Here is a 7045-nt window from a genome sequence, read left to right as displayed (position 1 = left end):
AGAACTAAAATGTCACACCTGTCATGCTGCATACCACATAGACTTTACAACCTGAGGACCCTCTCCTAATTAGTTGGTCAATCAACCTTTTTAATGTATTAGCTCTGTGCATGGCACTGTGCTGCTTCCTTTGGGAAAGCCCACACTCCGTCTAAGCCTGGTGAAGGGGATCTGTTCGAGTGTGCAGGTGGAAGAGATGGCTGTGAACTAGGCTCATCTTGGCCTGGCTTCCACAGAACAGTGGGTGGGGTGTTAGCACCCGGGGAGGAGAGCTGGACCACTGGGTGTGGGCATGGGCAGTGGGAAGCGAGGGGTGGGAGGGGGCAAGAGCCGGGCCCTGGGGTCAAAGTCCAGAGGTCAAGGTGGGGAACCCATCCTGATGGGTGGCCAGCATCCTTTCTCTGCTTTAGAGGTGGAGGAACAAAACACCTTTGAGGAAAGATGGCTCCATTGCTTTGGGATGATCATTTTAACGACCCCTCTGTGATCATGCAAATTCTTGGCATTGAGGGTAGAACAGCCCAGCAATAAAGAATTTGGGCCTGCATCCAGATTACCTGGATTCTTACTGCCACCTGCACCGGACTTGCTGTGTGACTGAACTAGTTAACAACTTCTCTGTGCGCGACTTGGCCTCATCTGTAAAATAGGGGAAATGATAGGGTTCGTCATGGGTTATTGTGAAAATTACATACATTAATACACATTATTTGGCTTGGAATAGTGCCAGTATGTGTGGGTTTGGGCTCTTTTCATTCTTCACCAAGGAAATATGAAAAAACCAGGAGCTCAACTGTGCATAATAATGTAAAAACCGGTCTTCCTCAAGCTCAGAATTGCTTTTTTTATAGGTTCTACTATTGCTAATTTGACTGGATAGAGTACAAGAGTTGGGAGCACAGGCTTGCCTGCTCTGGGCCCCAGAGAATATAGAGAACCTAACCTATGCTTGTACTCCCAAGAACTTATTTGCACACTTAGAATTATTGCTCACTGGTCTATCTGTAATCATGTGATGTCTATCAGGAAGACGACCCGTATCTCTGTGCCTCACCCCCACATCTCCCCTGTGTAGTGCAGTGCCTGACCCTCAGTATCTGTTGATTGAAGGAGAGAAGGTGGCCCTCGAAGCGTGACTGCAGGTGTGCAGAGGGGCGGGGGAGGTGGATAAGGAGGGTGGGGAGCATCCTTACATGAGGGTCAGCCACAGCCAGCCTGTGGTCCTGCTGTACACTGTTCTACTCTGGACGCAGCCATGCTATTAGGCCAGAACTGTCCCGGATGGCAGCAACTCCGGCAGCTGGTGCTAGAACTGCCCGCTGCTACCTGCGACCAGCAAAGGGATGGGGTTTCTCTGGAGTGAGAAACTGACAGTGGGGACTGGTGACAACAGAATCATTTTCTGGGACTTGAGAGCATTCTTCAGAAATTCTGAAAATTACTTAAGGGAAGAAGGTGGCAGGAGTATAATCTGGACAATTCTAAGGGGCCTCAGTCTGAAGACCAGAGAACTTGGGACACTGGGGTCCCAGGAGGGATGAATGACCAGGTGGCTCCAGGGTACATGACTGCACTGGCTGGTGGGAGCTGAGGAGTTCTGTCCAGGAGTCCTGGGCACTAATGCAGAGGAGACAGATTGATGGACCTGCTCACAGGGCTGTGACCACAAAGGTGAGAAATGTAAATCTTTTTAGTAGGTGATGCGTAGCCATCATGGAAGACTTTGCGGCAGGGCATCATCAAAGTGGTGTTCTAAGAAGATTAGCCTGGCAGTGATGAATTGGGGTGAAGAAAGTCCAAAGTCTAGAGATCGAGTAGAAGATCATTGTACTTGTCAAAGCATAGAATCGGCCCATCTGCATGACAAGCAAGGGAAACCTTTCCGGGCATCACAAAGGATACGACAATGGAATGCGCACCAGAAAAAATCAAATATGGCCCCGAAAAGTCAGCAATGGGGTGAATTATGACATGTTGAGTATTTGAGGTACAAGGACTGGGAAGTGGGAGCTGTGGTAGGAAGCTGTGGTTGGGGAGGGGAACTCCCTTGTCCTGCCCATGCTTCCTGTTCCAACCCCATGTCAACCCACTGTGGTGGTTACAGCTCTTAGAATCTATGACGGCTCTGACATGGGCTGCAGGCTTCTCCTTGGCCAGCGGACCAGCAAGGATTGTCCATGCTCCACCAGTGTTTGTGGATTGCCTGCTCTGTGCTAGGCAGCAAATCAGATGACATTTGCACATTGGAGAGTCTGCGCTCTAGCGCCCGCAGCAGTGCCAGGTGCAGTGAGATGTGAAAAGAAACACCCAATTACTCTCCAGAAACCTGAAGTTTAGTCAGAGACCTGACACATCCACAGATTTTCATGTTTTTCAGTCTGATGAACTTGAATGGTATTATTTTCATTGCTCTCACTTTTTGTATGAGGTAGAACATTATTTTGTGTATTTCCTCAACCATGTATACTGATGATTGTGGGGAACCCCACAGCTGGGAACCAGTGCCCTGCTGTCAGAGAAGATACAAACAATAGAACAAAGAATAACAGGGACACACGGGGTCTTCCAGTAAAATCTGCATTAATTGGCACAAAAGGCCACAGTGAGGCCACAGTTAGCGGTGTCCAACTGGCAGACCAGCAGCCACTGTATCTGACACCCTCAGTGTCCTGACCTGGCACAAAGTTTAAAGGTCACGGAGATAGGCAGGCCAAACTGGGTTTAATTAAGGTGGTTTGCTTTGGGTGCATTTTTTTAGAGTAAAAATATGTCACTTGGCCTTAGCCAGCACTAGGAATCTGAATTATTTTTCTTACCTTTTTTGTCACTAGAAAGGTGTGTGAGAGAAATGGTCAAGGGAAACCAGCTATGACAATATAAACTTTTATTCAACTAAATTCTTGATCCAATATGTATTCCCAAAACATATTGTACAATGAAACAGTTATTCTGCCTCAATGTACCTCACACCTATAAGGTTAAACACACCAGTGAAGCTCCAAGGGAACCAGGAGAGGCTGGTTGATAATGAAAGGGAATTGAACATTTTAAAAGAAATGACGGTCAGGTTAAATGACCTTAGAGTTATGAGTTCCAGCCCCATGAAGAGAGTATTTAAAAATAAAATCTTTAAAAAAAATAATAAATGACAGTCCTGCAACTACTAAAGGGAACTAGAGGGTATTGTGTTCAGTGAAATAAGTCAGAGAAAGATGTAACATACAATATCACTTATTGTGGAATCTAACAAACAAACAAAAAACCAGAAGCGGGTTCATAAATGCAGAGAAGAAATTGGTGGTTTCCAGAAGGGAGTGGTGGTGGGGGGACAGGTGGAACAGGTGTCGGATGGAGGGGTACAGACCTCCAGTTAGGGAACAAGGCCCGGGATGAGCAGTACCGCCCAGGGGGCAGAGTGGTTTCTACTGTAATGGCGCTGCTGGGGGACAAATGGGACCATGGTGCTCTAGGGAGCGGCCAGAGACTAGACCAAACAGCCAATGTCTGCTGGATGCTAGGCATAGTTTGAGTCCTGGGGACACTGTGAACAAAATGCAAAACCACTGTTTCTGAAAAACATATAGTCTACTGATAAAAATATAAAATACATAAAGTAATTATAAATTACGATTTTTCTAGGAAATAAATCAAAAAGTGCTTAGTCTGAGGGGTACCTGGCTGGCTCAGTCGGTGGAGCATGGGACTCTTGATTTTGGGATCACATGTTTGAGCCCCATGTGGGCATAGAGCTCGCTTAAAAAATAAATAAATTTTTTTTGAAAAAAGAGTGCTTAGTCTGAGAAGACGCCTCTGAGGCGGTAACATTTGAACTGAGACGTAAGCATATGAATGTTTTCAGGAAAACAGCATGTGCACAGGGCCTGAGATGGGAGATGAGTTTCGTGTGTTCCAGGAGCTGCCAGACGTCACAATGGCGCAAAGGAGGCACGAAGGAACGGCAGGAGTTGAAGTTGGGGAAATGGCTCACACACATCTTATAAGTCAATGAAATGAGGTCAGACCATAATGGTCGTGCAACAGGGAACCACTCAAAGGCTTTATTTCATTTTTTTAAGATTTTATTTGTTTATGAAAGACAGAGAGAGAGAGAGAGAGAGAGAGAGAGGCAGAGACACAGGCAGAGGGAGGAGAAGCAGGCCTCATGCAGGAAGCCCAATGTGGAACTCGATCCCGGGACTCTGGGATCACACCCTGAGCCAAAGGCAGATGCTCAACCGATGAGCCACCCAGGTGTCCTTCAAAGGCTTTAAAAGATGGAAAAAGCATTGTGGCTACCTTATAGTAGGTGGAGTGAGAAGATGAAGAAACTATCCCCATCTAGTGAGACAGGAGGGCAATTTGGGCATAGATGGCTTCTGTGAAGATGCAGCACGATGGGCTGAATTGTGTCCTCCCCAGAACTCATATGTTGAAGTACCTCAAAATGTGACTGCATTAGGAGATGAGGCCTTAAAGAGGTAATTACAGGAAGATGAGGTCCTATTGGTGGACCTTTATCCAGTCTGACCGATGTCCTGATAAGAGTAGGACAGAGACCCAGACAGAACCAGAGAGCTGCCATCTCCACGCTGAGGGAAACCTCAGGAGAAGCCAATGTTGCTGACACCTTGAGGTTGGACTTCTGACTTCCAGGGCTGTGGGAAAATTAATTTTGGTTATCACACTCTGTATTGCTTGGTTACGAGAAGTGTGGGTGAGTAGTCTGCAGAGGGAAGTGCATGTATTCCAGGTGGGTTTTAGGACCCGGAACCAACATTACTTAATCGATTGAGTTGAAGGCCGCAAATGCAGATTAGAGAAGTCAAGGATGATTCTCAGGTTCCAGGTTTTAGAACTTCCAGAACAAATCTCCTTAAAATGTTTATTATGAAATAAAAGGACAACAGTTGATTGAAGGTCTTGAAATCTGGAAAGAAAGATGAGAATTAAATGAAATGGTAAGGGGCTCAGTCATACAGACAACGACTCAATCTGGGGTCATGAGTTCAAGCCTCATGTTGAGTGTGGAGTTTACTTTAAAATAAATAGGGCAGCCTGGGTGGCTCAGCGGTTTAGCGCTGCCTTCGGCCCAGGTTATGATACTGGAGTCCCGGGATCGAGTTCCACGTCGGGCTTCCTGCATGGGGCCTGCGCCTGTCTCTGTGCCTCTTGTGAATAAATAAAATCTTTAAAAAATAAAATAAATAAATAAATAAATAAATAAATAAAGGTATTATGAAAGAAAAAGAAAGAAAGAAAAAAGAAAGAAAAAGAGAGAAAGAAAGAGAAAGAAAGAAAGAAAGAAAGAAAGAAACAAAGAAAGAAAGAAACAAAGAAACAAAGAAAGAAAAGAAAAGAAAAAAGAAAGGAATGGGATAAGTGGGGGCACCTGGCTGGCTCAGTCTGTAGGCGTGCAACTCTTGATCTCATGTGAGTTCAAGCACATGCTGGGCAAAGAGCTTACTTAAAAAAGAAAGAAAGAAAAAGGGTAATATGCGTGCAAGTGAAAACAACATAAATCTAAGTCGTTGATATTATCATGGTTATTGTTAGCATGCGATACGCTAGAGTTTCGAGTGGGAGAGCACAAGGGAAAGGGTGTAGATTCCAAACGATGGATGGGAGCAAGAAAGGCAGGCTGGGGCCTGGGAGAACAGCCTGGAACTAGCTGCGGGAATTGAGGTGTATGCTGAGTGGCGTCTGACGTCTCCGGGAAGTCAAAGGACTGGAGATATTTCTGCAAAGTTACACACGCATATGCAATCAACAGCCAAAGCCAGAAAGATGTAACTAAACACCTGCCATGTTCTAGACGGGCAGCAGCCTCACCTGAAGTAATTGTCTTTAAAACCTTGGGGTCAAGATCCATGCCTAGCACTATGCTTTGTACAGGAACCTAATAAATGTCGTAGGTAGGATAAATCATCTATTGTATTTTTTAAAAAAGATAGTAGTATGGTGGGATATGTCTGGACCAGGAAATGGAAAGTCTAGCTCTGTCCCTGAAGAGCTATATGCTTTGGCCCAGTGCTGCCCAACAGAACTTTCTGCAATACGGGGAATGTTCCAGATGTGTGCCATGTCGGCCCAAAGCTACTTGCCACATGTGCACCTATGAGTGCTGGAAGCATGGCTAGTGTGCTTGAGGAACTGTGTGTTCCAGGGAATAAGTGGTAAGTGGTTGGGGCCTCCATATGGGACGGTGCAGGTCTCTCATGACATCAGATTCTTGTGTAGAAGAGGAGACCTGGTTGGGCTAAGCCATCTCTGGCTTTTAGTTCAAAATGCTGCTACTCCAGTTCAACACAACAAATTCGTGCACACATTTTAAGAGTTCAGACTTTGACTTCCAAAAACAAAATATTTTTAAAGAATGTTAAGGGCAGCCCCGGTGGCGCAGCGGTTTAGCGCTGCCTGCAGCCCAGGGTGTGATCCTGAAGACCCGGATCGAGTCCCACATCAGGCTCCTTGCATGGAGCCTGCTTCTCCCTCTGCCTGTGTCTCTGCCTCTCTGTGTGTGTGTCTCTCATGAATAAATAAATAAAATCTTTAAAAAAAATAATGTTAAATTTTACACTTTTAGGGATGCCTGGGTGGCTCAGTGGTGGAGTGTCTGCCTTCAGCTCAGGTTGTGATCCCAGGGTCCTGGGATCTAGTCTCACATTGGGCTCCCTGTGTGGAGCCTGCTTCTTTCTCTGCCTATGTCTCTGCCTCTCTCTGTGTGTCTCTCATAAATAAATAAATAAAATCTTAAAAAAACAAATGTTTACACTTTTACACCTAAAGTACATAAATATGTAAATATGTAAGTGATACAAAATAAGTATGTAAATAATGATCTTCAAATATGTTGATGATGTATAGATGATGTTTTGGACAGTGTAGCACATTTACCATATTGTGACATTACCTGGAGAGGACACAGGAGCCTGTCTGATGGTGAACAAGTTGATGAGAGAGACAAGACACCGAGTAAAGGTTGAGGAACTGGGATTGTTTTAAAAAAAGACAGAGGGAAGACTCACAAATTGTATTCAAGTGTACA

Source organism: Canis lupus, chromosome 5, assembly GCF_003254725.2.
Source record: "Canis lupus dingo isolate Sandy chromosome 5, ASM325472v2, whole genome shotgun sequence".
Classification (NCBI taxonomy): domain Eukaryota; kingdom Metazoa; phylum Chordata; class Mammalia; order Carnivora; family Canidae; genus Canis; species Canis lupus.
This window is presented reverse-complemented; position numbering follows the sequence as displayed.